General features: G+C 41.9%; 1 non-coding gene across 1 annotated transcript; it reads left to right on the top strand.

The window, feature by feature from the left end:
- The first annotated feature begins 8,238 nt into the window (after positions 1-8,238).
- LOC120283051 lies at positions 8,239-8,345 on the top strand. The gene has a single exon (XR_005543054.1). It is a non-coding gene; the product is annotated as a small nucleolar RNA R71 (small nucleolar RNA).
- The last annotated feature ends 16,639 nt before the right edge of the window (positions 8,346-24,984 follow it).

Genomic DNA, 24,984 nt, shown 5'->3' with positions numbered 1-24,984 from the left:
GTGTAGACAACGGGTGTTGTGAGTTGCTATAGATCCATTGTGAGTTGTGATGTAGTCTAGATTCAACAACATACTTCATTTTGCTTCAAAACATCCGTGAATTCACTTCTTTCTAACTAAATGCAATTTAAATGATATAGAAAATATGATTAGTTTAGCACTTACCAGCTACCCAAGTCGGAGCCATTACGAAAAGACTTGATTGGATATAACCTATACAACAACGGGCTCTAGTTATTAAGTAAGTGAACAAAGGGTGCATGTCTCCAACTCAAGTACCAGCCTAGTAAAGCAAGTAGATTTTATCAACAATACTAATTGATTCGAAGGCAGTAGCTCTTACAAAATTGGATGGACTAATCACCTTAATTTCTCATGTAGAAACCTAACAAGTTCCCCTTGCTTATATCCCGCAAGTGCACGGGCTTGTCAAAGTAATAATCCCGGGTGAGCGGGGTCGAATCCACAGGGAGTAGGGAGTGAAAATACTTAATTTGATTCTTAGCTATGTGGAAGATCAATTGTGATAGGTGTGAAATTGATTCAATTCTCAACAATAAAATCAACAAGTGAAAGAGCAAAAGTAAGAAGAGGGTAAGGCAATCGATAAAGATGGGGTACTCGGATAATGCTTCACCTAGGATAATCGCTTCAAGTGCAAGAACTCTCTATTATGCTTCCTAATCAATGCAATGGTGAGTCGTGGAAATCCTTACATACATAGTCCCAAATCTAAGGTCAAATATGCCTAACTCTATACATGTCCCGGAGGAGAAATCGAACAATCTCAACACCTCGCATTCGCATAGAGTTGCAATGAACTCTAGGGATTCCAAGTGATAAATCTCTTCCTAAATATAGGCCTAACCCTTTGGTCCAGGCGGAAGGTCCCTAGCCACAATTAAGCCCTAGATACTAAGATCCTCTCAACGCTTCACTCCATTACACGCGCAACTAGGCCCCAGCGAAGGTTCATTCCTTAGACCACTCACTCTATTATGGCCGCAAAGAACTCAAAGAACGGAGGTAGAATCTATCACGCTGGAGGAGAAAGGGGACGCTTCTGTACCTCTCGACTCACCCTCTCAACCCTCTCCAACCTAGGTTTGTCTAACGCTTGTGGTGTGTCACTCACTCACAAGGTTACCAACAAGAACTCTCAACCCTAGTGTCACTCTAGGGGAAATGTTCATACAATCAAGCATTCAAGGTTGGAACTCACAATAAACATCAATTTATTGAAAGGATAATAAAGAAGTTCAATGAAACGAATACATCCTAGGGTTCACAATCATCCAAGTACCCACTAGGGGTTTAGCTCTCCATGGAGCTTAATACAATCAAAGAAATCGAATGTAAAAGCAATGAATCCATAAAGAAACCCCCTTGATGGTCGTGTCGATGGTCTTGTGGAGAGTCCTCTACTCGTCGTCCAAAGATTCCTTCGTCTGGTATAGGATTCGCCTCGATCGAAGCTCCCTTACCAACCTTCTTCCTAATGGAATCACGATGTTGGAGCCGTAGAACTTCTCCAAAACCTTGGCCAATACCCCTCAAAACCCTAGCCGAAGTCCTCTCACAAGTTGGGGAAAAGATGGAGAAAAGAATACCAAAATCGGGGCTGAAATCAGCTTTAAATAGGGCTGGAATCGGGCGACTGCACGGGCATGTATGATGTCACATGCCCCTGTGGAATTTCCACACGGGCGTGGATAATTTCCACACACCCGTGTGGATTCTCTGTTTCTCTGATTTCTTAGCCATGCTGCTACAGTACTTGCTACAGTGTTTTGTTACAGTACCTGCTACAGTAACGCAAACGGGCACACGTTAACGTCGTGAATCACTTGCCTCTTCAATGATGTGCACGTTGGTGGATCTCTTGTTCTTATATGCATAAATCAGAATGTTCGAGTGTGACTGCCTTTGTGCCCCTCCAAATGAATGTGCTCACTCGAATACGAGGAGGTTGGCACACACTCTAGCATCTCACACCGACCTATGTCTTCGCGTTTGAACCTTAGCAAGATCTCCTCCAAAAATAGGTGCATTATGATCCACATTGGCCTATTTCCTTCATACTCGGGCTCACAACCCTACCGCATAAAAAGTAACATAAAAACACACATATTAATGTAAAAAAACCTGAGAAAAGTAATGCTCAACATAAGGAATGAGCGCTCAGCATTCATATCGCACAAGCACTTATCAAACTCCCCCACATTTAAGCTTTTTGCTTGTCCTCAAGCAAACATTAAAACATATCATGCATTGATGAAGAAAAATATTGAAAGTGCTTGGCCTTAGGGTTCAGCAAGGTATACAAAGAAAGTATTCTACAAGTAAGGAAAAATTTCAACACTAAATCACGAAAAAAATCAATGCTCTAGCTAAAAAAACTTGAATAAAAAAGGACAACAAACCCGAATTTCGTGTATGTGTGTGAACTCACTCAAAAACAACCCAAGGTATACTCCTCAAAGTTCTAAGTACAAAGGGAATTATTTATCGACAAAAAGTGACAAAAAATTAAAAGATGGTAGTAGCTTCACACATCCTCTAAGGTAGCCCTTTCCAAAGCGGCCGCTAAGGTGGCTTTCACACTTTCGAGGTGGTAGCTCTTTCTACCAGAGTGGTAGCTTTCACTCATCCTATGAGATAGCTCTTTCTCTCATTAGGGCATAACTAGTATCCGACTTGTGAGAGTAGCTTAATTCTTCATAGGTGGTAGCTCTTTCCACCCAACAAACACAAATAAACAATAAAACTATTTTGTTCCTTCTTTTCATTTTCAATTTTCAATTTTTTTTATTTTTTTTTATTTTTATTTTTATTTTTATTTTTTTTTGAGTTGAGCACAAGAAAATAAACCTAACTAGTCCCTTTAACATCAAACATGAGTTTCCAATAGAGTTCAAAGAGTGAGTAGTGCACTAAGTGTAAATCGGGCAAAAATTCCTAAAAATTCAAGCAAGAACTAGAGTATGAAAACATTCAATGTTAACAATTCTCCTAGACTTAAGAATACAATCATTGCAACTACGGTGAACCGCCATTGGCTATGTGAGCATATATCAATCAAGAACAATAGAAAAGATGTGCGTATTATGAAACTCCCCCCTCCCCCCCCACACTTAGGTTGTACATTGTCCTCAATATACACATGCAAGCTCACTCAAAAATATATCATTCAAAAAAATAGATGTGGGAGAAGCAAGCAAAAACAATACTCCCCGACTCCTAGTGTTGCGTTTGATGAAGCTAATTCATTGGGAGTAGTGTTCCAACGGGTTGTGAAGCTCGCATCGGCCAAGTGCCAAAAGCACCTTGGCCGTACACATGACTAAGTCTCAATTTCCAAGAAGACAAGACCATCCTGCGCACACACGAGGGGATTCGGTGAAGCTCAAGAAAAAAACAAAAATAACTTGAGTGTATAAAAGATGAAGCAATGAATACAACTCGATAATGCAAAATAACATAAACTCAGAAGGAAAAATCCTTTATGAGTGAACAAGTCTAAAAACAAGAAAATAAGATAAAGTAAAATGCATGAAAGTAAAAGGAAGGTCAAGAAGTCAAGTGTCAATGTCTCTCTCGGGCTCCTGTGCTGCCGCTGCTGAGGTGGAAGCATATAGTGGGTCCTCTGGGGCTGGGGTCAAGGATGGAGGTGCTGGAGGTACCGGCGGTGCCTGAAGAGTCCTCGGCTGCAGGACGAATGATAAGGTAACGTCTCGCTCTAGGATCTGCTGTAATATGTCGAAACGCGCCATGAACTCTCTGTACTGAGTGGCCTGCGTAGCCCTAATCTCAGTAACCTCGGCTCGGACCACTCCTATAGCATTATCGAGCCTCTCAAAGCGATCATTGGCTCGAGAAGGTGAAAACATACGCACTGGAGGTGGTTCCTCGGCCGCTGGAGCGACCTCGGTGTCCATCGATGTAGGCTGAGGCTCGGGGGCGGGCTGAGATGCTCCGGCATCATCACCCTCATCCTCAGCTATCTCTGGGGTTGGTAAAACTAACGTAAAAACCCCTGTCCGAACCCTGCGGACCATGCCCATCAACCGCATCGTCTCTAGACCCAGGGGAGCGGGTACACTCGTCTTCTCGGCCCCGCGAATCGAATCCAAGAGACCCATGCCCAGCACTAATCTCGTAATGTAAGGACCCGAGAAGATTGCTCCCAGTCTAGTGTACTGTCCCTGATGCCTGATGTAATCAGCCAAGATGTGCCCCAAATGTATCGGTACGTGCTCTACCATCGAGTACAAGTACAGCAACTCCTGGCGGCTCAAGACACCAGTACTATCGCCACGGCCATTCACCGACCTACTCATGATTGCGTGCAAGTATCTGTAGGCTGGCCGGGAAAGGCACGTGGCCTTGGAAACCCCAGGCTCGTACTGACCCTGACCGCATAGCACTCTGTAAGCTCTCTACGGGGTCAAGGTTCCAGGATAATCAGTAAGTAACTGTGCGTACTCCTCAGAATCTATGAATGCCTCCTCGTATAAGCCAAGTAGTATAGAGAACTGCGTAATGCTCAAACTATGGTGTTGTCCAAACACTCTAAACTGAATGGTGCCCAAATTGTTGAAGCTCGCATACGCTCTATCAAACTCAAGCGAGGAGAGCACCTCCGATGCAAAATCTCGGATAGTCGGCTCTCTAATTGTGAACAACGCCGCCAACCCCCTACGAAACAAGGTCCTCAATCTCCTCAGTGAACTCATCTCCCTGCTTTGAAGATCTCGTAATATAGTCGTGTCCGGGGAATCGAGTCCCAGTCGGGGCGGAGTCTCGATAAGCGCTCATAGCGGGCCTGATGTTCGGGAATAGAAAAATCGCATGCCCTCGGGGCTCGGGAGGATGACTCACGTGGCCTCTTATCAGTTTGCTTCTTCGTCCTAGGTGCCATGATCTACCAAATTTAAACCAAATTAGTCAAACAAGTTGATAAAACAATACTGCGAAAATCCACACGATCGTGTGGAATTTCCACTGACGCCCTGCAGTGGATTCACGGGCGTGAGAAACGCATCTGACGGTACCAACAATCTAAAAAAATACACATCAATAATATCTCTAACTTCGTTCTAAACATAAATCATTGTTCCAATTGAAGAAACGAAGCATTGTTGACTAGATTAATCAATAAAAATCATGAATTGACGAAGAAGATGAAGAAAACGAAGTTACCGACGAGGAGAAATGATAAAATAGAGAGTCGGCTGGAAAACTTGCTAAAATCCCACCAAACTGCGCAATGGACTCGGAGAATGTTGTGAGAGTGCTTTCGAGGGAAACGGAGTCGTGAAGAAGGCTAGAAATCATCCCCTTTTTAAACAAAACTTGCGACTTTTGACGTTCTGTGCATCCACACGGGCGTGTGGAAATTACCCACGCCCGTGTTCCTCACTTCAAAGCTCTACAGGGGCATATGCACGCCCCTGTGCGCTCTCGGGAAAAACTCTCACTGACTTAGACTGATCTCACACGGGCGTGCGGAAAATACCCACGCCCGTGCGCCAGACCCACAGGGGAAGACGCGCGCCCCTGTGGCTTCCCTGGTTATCCGAGAAAAATATCAAGTTGCCCGCACGCCCGTGCGGAATATCCACACGGGCGTGGGCATTCACATGCCTCAACTCAAATGGGCGGCCACACGCCCCTGTGTTTTCTCGGGATGGAGGGGGCAACCTGCAGAATTTCGCACGGGCGTGCGGAAATTACCCATGCCCGTGCGTGGTTCACAAGGTCGCCCACAAGGGCGAGTCCACGCCCCTGTGTATTCTCGGGAAAATCCGCCCAACTCTGCAGGAAATCACACGCCCGTGTGGAAATTACCCACGGGCGTGCGTCAGTCGCATGGTCATCCACAGAGGCAGCCGCACGCCCCTATGCCTTCTCTGGATGAGTTCGCAGTACACATCCACGGGCGTGTGGAAATTCCACACGCCCGTGTGTTTTCTCTGGATGACTTAGAAAAATCTGCAGGCTCTGCAGAACTAATCTGAACATGTTTACACACTCAGAGCCTGCCCTATTGTGCAAGATATACCAGATAAAAACACAAAATAGAACTCAAACGACCAAACTTCGTCAATTCTCAACAAAAAATATATAAAGAATTCTTTTAAAAACCCACAATAGGATCACAGCACAAGCACTCAAAAATTGAAACACCAACACTTAACAATTTATTCATGCAAATAAACTAAACTAAAAGGTACGAGAACAGTAAACACTTGGGTTGCCTCCCAAGAAGAGCTTGTTTAACGTCACTAAGCTTGACGTATCTTTCTTACCTCACGGGGGTTCATGAATGAAGGTTGCCCTCTTACCCATAACTTGAAAACATGATGAGCAAAGTCTCTTGAGGGTAGAGGGTGTACTATCGTGCTTCGGACCACCTAGGAATTGTTCGTCCAACTCCCTTGGCTCATGTACGTCTCCAACAGTCTTGGGGAGTTTTCGGTGGCGTCTTCGAGCCCTCTTCATTTTCCAGAGCACCTTCTTCAAGATTCTCGGGGTAGATGTTTCCTCTCCGGTCAAACCAAGCATCAGTACTTCTTCATTGCTCTCCTCTTGGTCGAACAAACCTTCATATGGATCCGGGTTGAACATTTCCTGTATATATTCATCAACAATTTCATCAGTAGTGTCTAGAAAATACAAAGTGTCATCAAAATCGAGAGAATGCCGCATGGCTTTAGCAGGAGGTAAGTGAGTTTATCGTCTCCGACTCTCAATGTGAGCTCTCCACCGTCCATGTCAATCAATGCTTTGGAAGTCCGCAAGAACGGTCTCCCAAGTATCAAGGGTACATCTGCATTCTCATCAACATCTAGCACTACAAAGTCAACCGGAAAATAATACTTGTCCACCTTGACAAGTACGTCTTCAATGATGCCTCTCGGATGTCGTACCGTTCAGTCCGCCAATTGTAAAGTCATCCGAGTAGGCCTAGGCTCACCCAAGCCTAGCTTTTGGAAGAAAGTATATGGCATGACGTTGATACTTGCCCCTGAATCCGCCAATGCCATTTCCTCACCTAAGTTGCCGATGTTACAGGGAATAATGAAGCTTCCGGGTCTTTTTTTCTTGTTCGGCATGTTCTTTTTGTAACACGGCCGAGCATGAAGCATCAAGCACTCATTTGAAGCACTCTCCTCAATTTTTCTCTTGTTGGTCAATAGGTCTTTCAGGAACTTCGCATACTTAGGCATTTGAGCCAAAGCCTCAACAAAAGGAATGTTGATGTGGAGTTGCTTGAACAAACTCAGGAACTTCTTATACTGGTCATCCCCTTGGTCGTTCTTCAATCTAGAGGGATAAGGGATTCTTGGCTTAAAAAGTGGGGGTGCCACCTCTTTCTCTTTATTTGCTCCCTTCTCAACCTCGACGAACTCGGGTGCGTGTTCTTTCGGCTTCTCACTTGGAAGCCTCCCTTCCACCTCACGACCGCTTCTCAAAGCGATCGCCTTCACATGTTCTCTCGGGTTGGTTTCCGTGTTGCTTGGTAGACTCCCATGTGGCCTTTCGGAAAGAGATTTTGCAATTTGTCCCACTTGATTTTCAAGGTTGTGCAAGGAGGCGGTGTGATTGCGAAGTGTAGCCTCGACTGATTCAAACCTTGTATTTGCCGATTGAATAAATCTAGTCAAGTGCTTCTCCAAATCCGTCATTCGGGTTTCCAAGCCTGAAATCCTGTTTTCCACTTGAGGGGCTTGTTGTTGTTGTTGGAACCCCGATGACCCATGGTCTTCTGTGGTCCTTGATTACTCCATGAAAAGTTGGGATGATTCTTCCAACATTAATTGTAGATGTTGTTGTATGGATTCCCTTGAGGTCTCATTCCATTACCTACAAAGTCGACATTCTCAACTGAAGAAACATCACCAATGACAATTGGGCAATCGGAGGGAGCATGTCCTCCACCACAACCGGTGCAATTGGTCACGGCCGCCACTCTATTCGAAGCTATAAGATCTAGCTTCTTACTCAAACTCTCCACTTGGGCCACCAATGAAGTTACCGCATCAATTTCATGGAGACCGGCCACCTTTTTCTTCTCTCTAGTGTTCCACTGGTAGCTATTTAACCCCATTTCCTCAATCAATTGACGAGCCTCGTCGGGGGTCTTGCTACCTAAGGTACCTCCTGCCGCTGCATCCAAGAGTTGCCTTGTACTCGGGTTCAAACCATTGTAGAAGGTTAATCATCCACTCCGGGAATCCGTGTTGCGGACACTTGCGCAGGAGTTCCTTGAACCTTTCCCATGTCTCAAATAGAGACTCCAATTCCAACTGCATAAAGGATGAGATCTCATTCCTAAGCTTTGCTGATTTTCCGGGAGGGAAATAACGGGCTAGAAAAGCTTCTACCATCTCTTCCCATGTAGTGATTGATGCCCTAGGTAATGAGTGTAGCCACTGCTTTGCTTTCCCCTTTAAGGAAAATGGGAAGACTCTCAATTTGATGGCATCATCCAGTCACCATTTATCTTCGACATGTCACACACCTTGAGGAAGCTCTCTATGTGACGATTTGGATCCTCATCGCCAAACCGTTGAATTAGTGCGGGACTGCTGCGACATATGGATGAATGCCGGCTTTAGCTCGAAATTGAGCTGTAATTGGGGGCGCACAATACTCGATTGTGTCCCCAACACTGAAGGTCTGGCATAATTGGATAGTGTCCGTTGTTGCTCATTTTGTTCTGCCATGTTGTCAGATCCTTCTACTTCCAAATCACTGGATTAAGTCGTTCTTGTCATGAGTTCTTTCCCTTTTTCTTGAAGTGTATGTTAAAGCTCAAGGTCTCCTTCAATCAATATTGATGGATTCCCTCGGGTCATAACTCTGGAGCTGCACCAAAAAGTAAAGAAAAAGAAAAATCGGAATGATGATAGAATAAGAAGATATGAAATAGAATGTGTAGTGGAATAGCTAAGAAAACAAAGTGCAAAGTATCTCTAAACGCCTAGCTCCCCGGCAACGGCGCCAAAAACTTAACAAGTTCCCCTTGCTTATATCCCCCAAGTGCACGGGCTTGTCGAAGTAATAATCCCGGGTGAGCGGGGTCGAATCCTGAGGGAGTAGGGAGTGAAAAATACTTAATTTGATTCTTAGCTATGTGGAAGATCAATTGTGATAGGTGTGAAAATTGATTCAATTCTCAACAATAAAAATCAACAAGTGAAAGAGCAAAAAGTAAGAAGAGGGTAAGGCAATCGATAAAGATGGGGTACTCGGATAATGCTTCACCTAGGATAATCGCTTCAAGTGCAAGAACTCTCTATTATGCTTCCTAATCAATGCAATGGTGAGTCGTGGAAATCCTTACATACATAGTCTCAAATCTAAGGTCAAATATGCCTAACTCTATACATGTCCCGGAGGAGAAATCGAACAATCTCAACACCTCGCACTCGCATAGAGTTGCAATGAACTCTAGGGATTCCAAGTGATAAATCTCTTCCTAAATATAGGCCTAACCCTTTGGTCCAGGCGGAAGGTCCCTAGCCACAATTAAGCCCTAGATACTAAGATCCTCTCAACGCTTCACTCCATTGCACGCGCAACTAGGCCCCAGCGGAGGTTCATCCCTTAGACCACTCACTCTATTATGGCCACAAAGAACTCAAGGAACGAAGGTAGAATCTATCACGCCGGAGGGGAAAGGGGACGCTCTTGTACCTCTCGACTCACCCTCTCAACCCTCTCCAACCTAGCTTTGTCTAACGCTCGTGGTGTGTCACTCACTCACAAGGTTACCAACAATAACTCTCAACCCTAGTGTTACTCTAGAGGAAATGTTCATACAATCAAGCATTCAAGGTTGGAACTCACAATAAACATCGATTTATTGAAAGCATAATAAAGAATTTCAATGAAACGAATACATCCTAGGGTTCACAATCATCCAAGTACCCACTAGGGGTTTAGCTCTCCATGGAGCTTAATACAATCAAAGAAATCGAATGTAAAAGCAATGAATCCATAAAGAAACCCTCTCGATGGTCGTGTCGATGGTCTTGTGGAGAGTCCTCTACTCGTCGTCCAAAGATTCCTTCGTCCGGTACAGGATACGCCTCGATCGAAGCTCCCCTACCAACCTTCTTCCTAATGGAATCACGATGTCGGAGCCGTAGAACTTCTCCAAAACCTTGGCCAATACCCCTCAAAACCCTAGCCGAAGTCCTCTCACAAGTTGGGGAAAAGATGGAGAAAAGAATACCAAAATCGGGGCTGAAATCGGCTTTAAATAGGGCTGGAATCGGACGACTGCACGGGCGTGTATGATGTCATACGGGCTTGTGGAATTTTTGCCCGATTTACACTTAGTGCACTACTCACTCTTTGAATTCTATTGGGAACTCATGTTCGATGTTAAAGGGACTAGTTAGGTTTATTTTCTTGTGCTAAACTCAAAATTTGAAAAATGAAAAAGAAGGAACAAAATAGTTTTATTGTTTATTTGTGTTTGTTGGGTGGAAAGAGCTACCACCTATGAAGTATGAAGCTACTCTCACAAGTCGGATACTAGTTATGCCCTAATGAGAGAAAGAGCTATCTCATAGGATGAGTGAAAGCTACCACTCGGGTAGAAAGAGCTACCACCTCGAAAGTGTGAAAGCCACCTTAGCGGCCGCTTTGGAAAGGGCTACCTTAGAGGATGTGTGAAGCTACTACCATCTTTTAAATTTTTGTCACTTTTGTAGATAAATAAGTCCCTTGTACTTAGAACTTTGAGGAGTATACCTTGGGTTGTTTTGAGTGAGTTCACACACATACACGAAATTCGGGTTTGTTGTCCTTTTTGATTCAAGTTTTTAGCTAGAGCATTGATTTTTCGTATTTAGTGTTGAAATTTTCCTTACTTGTAGAATACTTTTTTTGTATACCTTGGTGAACCTAAGGCCAAGCATTTTCAATATTTTCTTCATCAATGCACAGAATGTTTTAATGTTTGCTTGAGGACAAGCAAAAGCTTAAGTGTGGGGGATTTTGATAAGTGCTTGTGCGATATGAATGCGAAGCGTTCATTCCTTATGTTGAGCATTACTTTTCTCAGGTTTTTACATTAATATGTGTGTTTTTATGTTACTTTTATGCAGGTAGGGTTGTGAGGCCGAGTATGAAGGAAATAGGCCAATGTGGATCATAATGCACCTATTTTGGAGGAGATCTTGCTAAGGTTCAAACGCGAAGACATAGGTCAGGTGTGAGATGCTAGAGTGTGTGCCAACCTCCTCGTATTCGAGTGAGCACATTCATTTGGAGGGGCACAAAGGCAGTCACACTCGAACATTCTGATTTATGCATATAAGAACAAGAGATCCACCAACTTGCACATCATTGAAGAGGCAAGTGATTCACGACGTTAACGTGTGCCCGTTTGCGTTACCCCAATGAAAGTATGGAATTCGGGAGTATTTCCGGCATAGTACTGTAGCAGGTCATGCAGCAAAACACAGTAGCAAGTACTGTAGCAGCCCGGCCGAGAAATCAGAGAAACAGAGAATCCACACGGGTGTGTGGAAATTATCCACGCCCGTGTGAAAATTCCACAGGGGCGTGTGACATCATACACGCCCGTGCAGTCGCCCGATTCCAGCCCTATTTAAAGTCGATTTCATCCCCGATTTTGGTATTCTTTTCTCCATCTTTTCCCCAACTTGTGAGAGGACTTCGGCTAGGGTTTCGAGGGGTATTGGCCAAGGTTTTGGAGAAGTTCTACGGCTCCAACATCGTGATTCCATTAGGAAGAAGGTTGGTACTGGAGCTTCGATCGAGGCGTATCCTATACCGGATGAAGGAATCTTTGGACGACGAGTAGAGGACTCTCCACAAGACCATCGACACGACCATCGAGGGGGTTTCTTTACGGATTCATTGATTTTACATTCGATTTCTTTGATTGTACTAAGCTCCATGGAGAGCTAAACCCCTAGTGGGTACTTGGATGATTGTGAACCCTAGGATGTATTCGTTTCATTGAACTTCTTTATTATGCTTTCAATAAATCGATGTTTATTGTGAGTTCCAACCTTGAATGCTTGATTGTATGAACATTTTCCCTAGAGTGACACTAGGGTTGAGAGTTCTTGTTGGTAACCTTGTGAGTGAGTAACACACCACGAGCGTTAGACAAAGCTAGGTTGGAGAGGGTTGAGAGGGTGAGTCGAGAGGTACAAGAGCGTCCCTTTTCCCCTCTGGCGTGATAGATTCTACCTCCGTTCCTTGAGTTCTTTGTGGCCATAATAGAGTGAGTGGTCTAAGGGATGAACCTCCGCTGGGGCCTAGTTGCGCGTGCAATGGAGTGAAGCGTTGAGAGGATCTTAGTATCTAGGGCTTAATTGTGGCTAGGGACCTTCCGCCTGGACCAAAGGGTTAGGTCTATATTTAGGAAGAGATTTATCACTTGGAATCCCTAGAGTTCATTGCAACTCTATGCGAGTATGAGGTGTTGAGATTGTTCGATTTCTCCTCCGGGACATGTATAGAGTTAGGCATAGTTGACCTTAGATTTGGGACTATGTATGTAAGGATTTCCATGACTCACAATTGCATTGATTAGGAAGCATAATAGAGAGTTCTTGCACTTGAAGCAATTATCCTAGGTGAAGCATTATCCGAGTACCCCATCTTTATCGATTGCCTTACCCTCTTCTTACTTTTTCTCTTTCACTTGTTGATTTTATTGTTGAGAATTGAATCAATTTCACACCTATCACAATTGATCTTCCACATAGCTAAGAATCAAATTAAGTATTTTCACTCCCTACTCCCTGTGGATTCGACCCCGCTCACCCGGGATTATTAATTCGACAAGCCCGTGTACTTGCGGGATATAAGCAAGGGGAACTTGTCAAGTGGGTATCGTATCCACAGAGAGTAGGGAATAAAGACACTTAAGTTGTTCCTTAACTAATGTGAAAGATGAATAGTGATAAGTGTGACAAAATATGAAATAATGGAAATAAAAGCAACAAGATAGAGAGCACAAGTAAAGGAAAAGATAAGGCAATCGATAAAGATGGGGTACCCGGATATTGATCCACCTAGGACAATCGTTTCAAGTGCAAGAAACCTCTATTATACTTCCTAATTGGTGCAACAATGAGTTGTGGAAATCCTTAATTACATGATCCCAAATCTAAGGTCAACCATGCCTAACTCTATACATGTCCCGGAGGAGAGATTGAATAACCTCTCAACCTCGCACTCGCATAGAATTGCAATGAACTCTAGGGATTCCAATTGATAAACCCTATTCCTATGTATAGACTTAACCCTTTGGTCCAGGTGGAAGTTCCCTAGGCACAATTAAGCCCTAGGTGCTAAAATCATTTCAACGCTTCACTCCGTTGCACTCGCAACTAAGCGCCAGCGGAAGGTCATCCCTTAGTCCATTCACTCTACTATGGCCGCAAAGAACTTTTGAAACGTGGAGGTAGGATAGATCACACCAGAGGGGAAAGGAGATGCTCTGCTACCTCTCTACTCACCCTCTCAACCCTCTCCAATCTAGCTTTGTCTAACTCTCATGGTGTGTCACTCACTCACAAGAGTTACCAACAAGAACTCTCAACCCTAGTGTCACTCTAGGGGAGTATTCATACAATCAAGTCTCCAAGATTGGAACTCACAATAAACATCAATTAACTGAAAGCATAATAAAGAGATTCAATGAAACAAATACATCCTAGCGATCACAAATACCCAAGTACCCACTAGGGGTTTAGCTCTCCATGGAGCTAGATACAATCAATGAAATCGAATGTAAAATAAAGCATCCATAGAAAACCCCCTCGTTAGTCGTGGCGATGGTCTTATGGAGAGTCCTCTACTCGTCGCAAGGGTCCCTTTGTCCGGCCTAGAATACACCTCACCGGATCGGTGCCGACGAAAGCTCTCCCACTAACCTTCTTCCAAATGGCGCGCGATGTCAGAGCCATAGAAAATCTCCAAAGCCCTAGCCAATACCTCTTAAAACCCTAGCTGCCGCCCTCTCTCATGTTGGGGAAAATATGGAGAAAAGAATGCTGAAATTGGGGTTGAAAACGGCTTTTAAAGGGCTGGAATCGGGAATCCACACACCCATGTGGGCGCCCCTGTGGATTTTTCACACGGCCGTGTGGGATTCTCTGTTTTCCTGTTTTCTCGGTAGCCTGTAAACAATGCTGCTGCGGTATTTTTGATACAGTGTTTTCTACAATACCCTGCTATAATACCGGCCTGCAATACTCCCGAATCCATACTTTCATCGAGGTAACGCAAACGGGCACACATTTACGTCATGGATCACCTTACTTCTTTAATAACAGACATGTTGGTGGAGTTCTTGTTCTATATGCACAAGTCAGAATGCTTGAATGCGACTGCCTTTGTACCCCTCCAAATAGTTGTGCTAACTCGAGTACGAGGAGGTTGGCACACATTCCAGTATCTGGAACCCGACCTATGTTTTCGCGTTTGAATCTTATCAAGATTTCCTCCAAATTAGTGCATTACGACCCACATTGGCTTCTTTCTCTCATAATCGGCCTCACAACCCTACCTGCATGAAAGTAACATAAACACACCCATATTAGCGTTAAAACCCGAGAAAAGTAATGCTCAACACAAGGAAAGAACAATTCGTATTCTTATCGCACAAGCACTTATCAAGCCCATAAGTGAAAAAACATTAAACTTCAAATAAAAATTTACAATAGGAAGAATGTTAGCATGATATGAGCTATTCAATCTTAGCAGGTTATAAAAGATGAAGAAAATAACCATATAATATATATATATATCAAGTTTCTTCAATTATTTTCTGGACTAACATAATTTAAAAGGCAATTAACATTATTATTGGGGACATGTTGGGCTGTTTATCAGATGATTTTTTTCTCTTATTAACCATATTTTAAGCCCATGAATCCACTTTTTAAACTTGGCCAAGTGAGCCAGCGAGTTTAGATCCACCTAAAATGTGAAATATTGATATTTTTTTTTATATATATTGAGTTCGTGTGTGAGAAAGTTGGAGAGAAATAATTCAATGAATCTAGTGCCGTCTACTATTTATTTATTTATTTGTTATTTATTTATTTATTTATTTATTATTATTACTTTTTTTTGCATAAACAAAGATTAGATCTCTAATTATAACCATCTAAGTTCTACCATCTGTGGAAGATAACACCTTTTATTATATCGATTTGCATTATACTTCATATACAATTGATGTATTTTTGTTGATCCATGGCATATGATAAGTGCTTGAGTAGATATATTTTTCTATATGTTTTACATGGATTGACCATCACTTTTACCATGGTTTATGTCTCATATTGTGTATTTGGTGTTCTTTTGTGCAATTAGGTTGTGAATGCCTTGAAGAGTCAAAAGGAAGCAAAGATAGGCTATAAAGACACAATGTTGGGAGTTCTTGTTCAATTCAAAGAAAAAGACACAAGAGGAGTTCACGAATGTTGAAATGTTTGCCAACTTCCAAGGAGATTCAAGCTAATTTACTAGTTGGTAGGCCACAAAAGCAATCACATCCTCATGTTCCTTCTCTTTGTGAAGATTGCAAGACCTTTCAAGGATGCGTCAATAAAGAAAAGTCTTATAGCCTACCATATGGACATGGGCCCAGCCATGTGGCCTGAAGAGAAGAGTGTTTGGACCGCGTTTTGCGAAAAGTACTATAGCAAAACGATGCAGTATTGTACTGCAGCAGTAATGTAGTAAAATTACTGTTTACGCTCCCGCATGAAAATTTCACGCCCTCGCATGGAAATTCCTGCAACCCACTCGGGCGCGTGAAAAATCGACATGGGCGCGTGGGGGCATGTGACAGACGCGTTTTGTGGCTTTAAATATCCATCTTGCCCTATTCTTTGACATCTTTTGTGCGGCTGATGAGGGGTGAGATGACTAGGGTTTGGAGAAGTGGTCTTTGATGATTTGGAGGGTGTTCTTCACCAACTTTGATAGTTTCGTTCGCCGTCATAGCGCTTGGGAAGCCACCGGTGACCTAGCTTTGGAGAGGAATCCTTCAAGACGCTGAACAACCTATCAAGGCCAATCATCACGAATTCAAGGGTGCTTTTCTCTATGGCCTTTGTTTCTTTTCATTGTATTAATCATTTTTTTGTAACTTGCCCCATGGAGGACTAAACCCTAGTAGGTACTTGGGTATGTGAACCCTAAGATCTATTATTTTGTATTGATTTGCTTTATTTTTCTAGTTAATCCGACTTGATTTGAGTTTTAACCTTCTAATTTCATTGCTTTCATGTGTTATTGATCTTTGTGATTGATCTACATTGCATGATTTGTTACTTTGATGTGAGAGGTCTCCATTAGAGTTAGAACTTCAAGGTTAAAGAGGGTTGAGAGGGTGAGTCATGAGATAGTGGAGCGTCCCCTTTCCCTTTCGATTGAGTGTTTCCTATCTTTGTATTCCCTAGACTCGATGTAACCATATTTGTTGTGAGGCGTAAGATTGGTAGATTTCTCTACCTGGACCTTGTAGGGGGTTAGGGATCCTTCGTCGGGAATTAGGGTTGGATCTATCTTTAGGAATCGGTTTCACTCTTAGGTATCCCTAGAGCTTATTGCGGTCATATGGGGTGTGAGGTGTTGAGATTGAGCGATTTCTACGCCAAGACCTTGTAGGAGACTAGTACTGGTTGCTTGGAGACAAGGAACGGTTGTTCTTGGATTGCCTCGACTCATTAGACTCGGTTTAGAAGCATTTAGCAAGTCTTGAACTTCATCTTAGATCCTAGGGGAAGCATTGCCCGGGTGCCTCATCTTTATTAATTGAGATCTCCCTCCATTTTACCCTTGCATATTCATCTCCAATATTCATTTCTTCACACATTAGATCACCACACCTTTCCATTTATTATTAGGCTAGAAAGCAGAGAAGAAGTTAGTACTAGTAGCTCAATTCCTTGTGGATTCGACTACCTGACTCACCGGGTATTTTATTACTTCGACACCCGTGCACTTGCGGTACACACACATATTCAGACGTGTCAAGTTTTTGGCGTCGTTGCCAAGGAATAGTATACTAGGAACGCTAGGACTTTATTGCTCTAGCCTTTTTTTTATCATTTTATTTTTCTATTTCACACTCTCTTTTTCTTACATCATTCTCATTGGTTTTTATTTTGTTTTCATCTATTTCACTCTATCTTTTTCCACCGTTCTATTATGTTTTATTTTGTCTTATTTACTTTTTCTTGCATGGAACTTGAATGATGATTGATCCACTTATAGATTTATGTTTACAGGTTGATGCTGTCACTAGAAAAATTGATCGACTTGTTAGTGTTCATCAACAATACAATCTACGTCGCACCACATATCATCCAAATCAAAGGAGCTACCCAAATCTCTTATGGGATGTCGATGGACAACAATGGGAAGTACCTCAACAAGAATTTCAGTGGGATGAGAAGGTTGAAGAGGATGTATTTCTGTTGGAAAGAGTGTTACCTAGATTTATTGAAGCAACCGATGCCCGTTTCCAAAATATTGAGGCCACATTAAGTTGTCACAAGATCTTTATCAAATACCTTGAGCATCAATTAGGTGAGATCTTGGACATGCTTGCTAAGGAAAAAGAAGTATTTGAACAAGCAAGACAAGTGTCTTCGGGACATGATGAGGCCATGAACAGCATGGAAGAAGTTGGGCAAATTGAGTACACTGGTATAGAAAATGAAAAGAAAGAAATTGAATACCATTTTGATATTTTGGATTGTGTGAATGAAGATTGTGCTTGTGAGCGAGAAAATTTCAAAGGGGATTTGCTAGTGTCATGTTCTTTTCAAGTTGAAAATACACAAGAAGAAGCAAGCCCCAAGATAATGGAACAAGCACCTCTTTTTGGGATTAATCAACTCATAAATTGCAAGAAAGAGATTTTGGGTTTGGAAGAAGATGTGGGTAGGAAATTGAAACCATCCAGTGACCCACCTGTGCTAAGCTTGGACAATTCCCAACCCAAATTGTTTGGAGACCAAAAGTAAGATGGTTAGACTCTCCAATGAAAATTCCACCCAGACACTACATTCTTGGTTTAAAGGAAGTAGCTATGCAATGTTTAGTAAGGAAGAACACACTCTTTTCAAGCCTCCATAAGGTAAGGAAGAGGTATGTCAAGCTTAGTGACGTAAAACAAGAGCTTCTTGGGAGGCAACCCAAGCTTTTAATTGTTTTCTAGCTTAGATTTTAATTTCAGCAATAATAAATTCATGAGTGTGTGCCTTGATGAATTTTTGTTGGTGTTGGAGCTTTTATGGATAAGTGTTTTAAATTGATTTTCATGCATGCAACATGGTTTGAGGTGTAATTCATGTTTATAGTTGAAGAATTAGTGTTAATTTGAAATTTGGAGCCTTGCGTGGACTGTCTGTAGAACTTTTGCAGCTCACATGGTCGCGTGGAATTTCAACGCGGCTGTGTATAGTACCCACGTGGGGGTGTGGATTTTCCACACCCCCATGTGGCTTAAAAGAACATGAGGGGCTCACTATTCATTATCTTTATCACTAAAGCCATTCATTTCCCACTTCTCCATCTTCAAGAATATGAACTTTTGATCATAAAAACTAATTTTCTTCAAGTCCTTGGAGATTTAAAAGTGTTTTGCCGGCATTTACATTAAGTTTCCTTCACTGATTTGCTCTGGTAAACTTCACCTTCTCCCATCTTATCCATGCCCTTATTTTGCCAATCCATGGAGTTTTATTGGTTTATAAGTGTTGTTTTTCATGGCAAATCTTGTAGAAACACTCTAGAATGCCTGGATGGCAAATTTTTGGAAGCGTTGGAGCCCAACCATGACTTCTTGCCCATGGTTGGGTGCCCACGCGGTTGCGTGGCCGGCCCACACAGCCCCGTGGGCTGGCCAGCCAAGCTGCTGCACGCCCAAGCGCCCGCGTGGGCTGTCCAACTGCGTGGCCAGGTGCCACGCGGTCGCGTGGCATCCTGGCCGAGCCCAGAACGCGCCCACATGGGCGCGTGGCTTGCCCACACGCTCACGTGGGCTGGAAAAGTACCCAGTAAGGCCAAAAAAGTATGTGGCTTGCCTTCCACGCCCGCGTGGAGCCCTGTACTCATGAAATTCATACTGAACTGACTTCTTTTGAAGTTTTATTTGCAGGGATGCCACCAAGAAACTTGCCCATAATCATTCACGCTAGGTTCGGGAATCATCCCCACCACCAATGGCACACCGACAGCACCAACACATGACGTCGATGCTTGAAATGTCCCACTCCTGAGACTTTAGTTTTCTTTACTCTTGTTTTCATTTTTAGTTTTCTTTATTTTATCTTTTAGATTTTAGTTATCTTTGTGCTTTGTTTTATTTGTGTGAGTTTGTGCTTCATTTGTTTCACTTATAAGAACTCGTACATCTTTTCTTCTTTATTGAGCTTCACTGAACCCTTGTATCCGTGCAGATGGCCTTGAGAGTGATGTGATGATGTTTTTGTCATAGACATGACCGCGTGCCCTTGCTCCACGGCCGTGTGAGCTTCATAACCTATACAACACGCCCATGAGTTAGACTTTACTAAACGATGAATGAGGAGTTCAGGGGAGTATTATTTTATTTGCATTCCCACACACATTATGCTTCCATTGACGCTATTTTTATTATGCTTACATGCGTACATTGAGGACAATGTACATCTTAAGTGTGGGGGAGGGTTCACCTTATACATTACTTTTACTTGTGTTTTCATGAGCATGCTCTTGTTGCCAATGAAGGTTCACCTTAGGATTGAGAGTTTAATTCTTAGTTTTGGAGGTTGTAAACACTAGGTTTTATCATGCTCTAGTTTTCATCCAATTTTCTTGAATATTTTTTTTTTTGTCCAATTGATGTTTATGCACTTTTCTCACTCATTAGACCTATGAAGACTCTATTTATTTATTTTGGGTCATTAGTGTGCTAGTTTTATTCTAAAAAACATCAAATCAGAAAAAAATCAAAAAAAAAATTTGAAAAAACAATTTGGAAATTATTTGTTGTTTGTACATAGAGGGTGAAAAGAGCTAATATCCATGATGTATGAAGCTACTCTCATAAGTCGGATACTTGTTATGCCCTAATGAGAGAAAGAGCTATCTCATGGGATGTGTGAAAGCTACCACCCTGGGTAGAAAGAGCTACCACCTTGAAAGTGTGAAAGCCACTCGGGAAGCATCTTGGGGAAGGGCTACTTTAAAGGTTGTGTGAAGCTACTACCTATTCTTTTTGTTTATAAATAAGTCCCGTGTTAATAAGAACTCCGTAGTTGACATAGTGTTGACATGAGATGAGTTTTTCACACACACACATGCTTTCAGACTTCATCACATTCATTTTTGATTGGATTATTTGCTAGAGCATTGATTTTTTTGTCTAATGTTTCACTCTCTCCATAACTTTAGAATTTTATTATTGTATCCTCATGGTGAACCTAAGGCCAAGCACTTCTCATTTCTTTCCATGAGTTAAATGTTTAATTTTGCTTGAGGACAAGCAAAGACTTAATTGTGGGGGAGTTTGTTAAGTGCTTGAGTAGACATATTTTTCTATATATTTTACATGGATTGACCATCACTTTTACCATGGTTTATGTCTCATATTTTGTATTTGGTGTCCTTTGGTGCAATTGGGTGGTGAATGCCTTGAAGAGTCAAAAGGAAGCAAAGATAGGCTATAAAGACACAATGTTGGGAGTTCTTGTTCAATTCAAAGACCAAGACCCAAGAGGAGTTCACAAATGTGGAGATGTTTGCCAACTTCCAAGGAGATTCAAGCTAATTTACTAGTTGGAAGGGCACAAACGTAGTCACATCCTCATGTTCCTTCTCTTTGTGAAGATTGCAAGACCTTTCAAGGATGCGTCGATAAAGAAAAGTCTTATAGCCTACGATATGGACGTGTGCCCAGCCATGTGGCCTCAAGAGAAGAGTGTTTGGACCATGTTTTTGCAAAGAGCACTGTAGCAAAACAATGCAGAATTTTACTGTAGTAGTAATATAGCAGAATTACTGTTCAAACGCATATGCGGAAATTCCATGTGACTGCATGAAAATTCCTGCAGCCCATGCGGGCGCGTGAAAAATCCACATGGGCGCATGGGGGCACGTGATAGATGCGTTTTGTGTCTTTAAATAGCCATCTTTCCCTATTCTTTGACATCTTTTGTGCGACTCTTTCTGGGTGAGATGGCTAGGGTTTGGAGAGGAGGATTTGGCAATTTGGAGGGTGTTCTTCACCAACTTTGGTAGTTTCCTTCACCATCATAGCACATGGGAAGCCATCGGCAACCTAGCTTCAGAGAGGAATCCTTCAAGACGTTGAAGAACCCATCAAGGCCAATCATCATGAATTCAAGGGGTTTTTCTTTATGGCTTTTGTTGCTTTTCATTGTATTAATCATTGTTTTGTAACTTATCCCACGGAGGGCTAAACCCTAATAGGTACTTGGGTATGTGAACCCTAAGATCTATTATTTTGTATTGATTTGGTTTATGTTTCTAGTTAATCCAACTTGATTTGAGTTTTAACCTTGTGATTTCATTGCTTTCCTGTGTTATTGATCTTTGTGGTTGATCTACATTGCATGATTTGTTACTTTGATGTGAGAGGTCTCTATTAGAGTTAGAACTTCAAGGTTAAAGAGGGTTGAGAGGGTGAGTCATGAGATAGTGGAGCGTCCCCTTTCCCTTCCGATTGAGTGTTTCCTATCTCTGTATTCCCTAGACTCTATGTAAGCATATTTGGTGTGAGGCATAAGATTGAGAGATTTCTCTACCGGGACCTTGTATGGGGTTAGGGATCCTTCGTCGGGAATGAGGGTTGGATTTATCTTTAGGAATCGGTTTTACTCTTAGGTATCCCTAGAGCTTATTGCGGTCATATGGGGTGTCAGGTGTTGAGATTGAGCGATTTCTACGCCGGGACCTTGTAAGGGACTAGTACCGGTTGCATGGAGACAAGGACCGACTGTTCTTGGATTACCTCCAGTAATTAGACTCGGTTTAAAAGCATTTAGCAAGTCTTGAAGTTCATGTTAGATCCTAGGGGAGCATTGCCTGGGTACCTCATCTTTATTGATTGAGATCTCTCTCCATTTTACCCTTGCATATTCCTCTCCAGTATTCATTTCTTCACACATTAGATCACCACACCTTTCTATTTATCATTAGGCTAGAAAGCAGTGTAGAAGCTAGTACTAGTAGCCCTATTCCCTGTGGATTTGACTGCCCAACTCACCGGGTATTTTATTACTTTGACACTCGTGCACTTGAGGTACACACACACATATTCGGACGTGTCAGCATAGTTATTACCTAAATTGTTATTGAATATTTTAACAATGAAAAGATTAAAATGATTACTTATTCAAAAGTTAGAACCAAAATTAAAAACAATCTCCTCAATCATAAACAGGTAGTAATTTAATAAATAGTTCTGATAATTAATGAAGAATTATTTGTTTATATACTGACATAACCGACATGTTGCCATATTGAAAGAAAAAAAGATATGATGAAATAATAATCAATATTATATCAATTTTATTTGTTTCTTTTTTAGTGACATGTATTATGCAGTTTATTTTTTTATTACTTTTTTATTTTTTATAAAAGTGGATAAACCACTAACTTTATTAGAAAAACAATAAAAAGTTCAAGGAACAAGAGAAAACTAGAAAATGAAACTATAAGCATGATGACACACTCCTTGCGTGTGTGTACCGCAAGTGCACAGGTCGTCGAAGTAATAAAATACTCCGGTGAGTGGGTAGTCGAATCCACAGGGAATAGTTGTTCAGAAGCAAGAAGTAATGCTATTTAGCTAGAGTGCAAAACCAATTTGTGACTTAATTCAAGATTTTAATGCAAAGAAAAGTAAAAGAGAAAGGAGAACAAGCAAGAGTAATCGGAGAGAACAGTCAATGGTAAAATGGGGTACCCGGACAATGCTCGCCCTAGAACTAATGTTTCAAATGCAAGACTAATATTATGCCTCCTAATTGAAGTTTAATGAGTCATGGAGATCCAAAGACACATGGTCTTAAACCTAAGGTCAACCGTAACTAACCCTCTATACTATGCCCCGACAGAAAGAGATACTCTCAACACCTCACACTGTGTGGGACTACTTGAAGCTCTAGGGATTCCAAGTGATAAACCCTATTCCCTAACCTAGATATAACCCTTTGGTCAAGGTGAAAGATTCCTAATCATAATTAAATCCCAGCACTAAGGATAACTCAACACTTCACTCTGTTACTCACGCAACTAAGCCCCAGTGGAGAAGGTCTCTTAGCACTTCACTCTATTATGATCGCAAAGAACTCTTGAAACATGGAGGTAGGATAAATCAAGGCGGAGGAGAAAAGGGATGTTCTGCTATCTCTCGACTCACCCTCTCAATCCTCTTCAATCTCGCTAAGTCTAACCTTAATAAAAATATCACCCTTTCAATGGACTACCTAGATAGATTCTCAACCCTAGTATCACTCTAACGGAAAATTACAACAATAATTATGCAAGATTGAAACTCAATTAAAACATCAATTAAAGAAACATAATAGGAGTCAATGAAACAAAATCATTCTAGGGTTCACAAGTCTAAGCACCCATTAGGGGTTTAGCTCTCCATGGAGCAATACAAGGTCAAAGATGAAATCAAAAATAAGTGCAAGCAATCCATAGAGATAACCTCCTTGTCATCCATATCGATGGTCTTCAAGAGCGGCCTCGTCTTCTCCAAAGACTCCTTCGTCAAACCTAGGGCACACCTCACCGAATCAATGCTGATGAAAGCTCCCCCAATAGCTTTCCTGCAAATAAAATTGATGTTGAATGTCGTATGTCGTAGAACCACTCTTAAATCCCAGCAAAAATCTCTCCAAACTCTAGCCGCGCTTTCCCCAAAATATTGGCAAAAGATAGGAAGAAGATCCCCAAATAAACTCTCAAAGCGGTATTTAAAGGGCTGAAATTGGGCAGCCACATGCCCTTGTGAAAATTCCACACGAGTGTGTGGATTTTCAGGCTACATTTTTCCGTGCGCTGTGAACACTAACTGCTACAATAATTTTGTTACAGTGATTTGACTGCTATAGTACTTTCACCAAAGTACTCCGGAATTCATTTTCCTCATCGAGATCGCCAAGTTGGGCACACAACCATGCGGTAGATCACGTTACATATTGGTTTTCAAACACATTGAAAAAGCTCTTGACAATGTTACATAAGTTGGAACAAATGAGTGTGACTGTCTTTGTGCCTCTCCACTTTATGTATTCACTTGATCATTTTGGAGGTTGGCACACTCCTACATGTCTATGAGCACAACTTGTGCCTTGATCCTTGTTCGGTAGACGAGTTTCCTTAATAATTGCGTCCATGATCTATTTTGCTTCCTTTCTTCCAAACTTGTCTCTACAACCCTAAATGCACAAAAGAATGCAAATACACACAAATGAGACATAAAATCTAATAGAAGTGATGCTCAATATAAGAAAAATATACTTAGTAATACTTATATACAAACACTTATCACACGACAACAAAAAGAGTTTACTAGAAGTGGAAAAAGAGTAGACAATAATAGAAACTACTAAAAGATGGGAAAAAACCCTGGATTTAGAGAGAGTCTTAACTAAGAGAGTTTAAATTGACAAAAAACTAATGATGTCTAGTCGGCGTACCGGTTGGGGCCTGAGCTTCTGGATCGCATTCGACATATTTTGGGAACCATGAGCTTAATGCTCTGTCTAACTGCAGTCGTAGAAGACTTCAACTTTTGTCTCTTGTTTTCTGGGATTGCTGAAACCCAATAGAGAAAATTTAGACTTATATATTCAATTTAATCGAATGCATGTTAGGCAATTTAAAATGAAACATACAATCATTTCTAGATAGCCAGATATTCCAAATGAGAGCTTT

The sequence above is a fragment of the Dioscorea cayenensis genome, chromosome 18, assembly GCF_009730915.1.
Source record: "Dioscorea cayenensis subsp. rotundata cultivar TDr96_F1 chromosome 18, TDr96_F1_v2_PseudoChromosome.rev07_lg8_w22 25.fasta, whole genome shotgun sequence".
Lineage (NCBI taxonomy): Eukaryota > Viridiplantae > Streptophyta > Magnoliopsida > Dioscoreales > Dioscoreaceae > Dioscorea > Dioscorea cayenensis.
The sequence above is the reverse complement of the archived record's forward strand: the minus strand, read 5'-3'. Positions and strand labels throughout refer to the sequence as shown.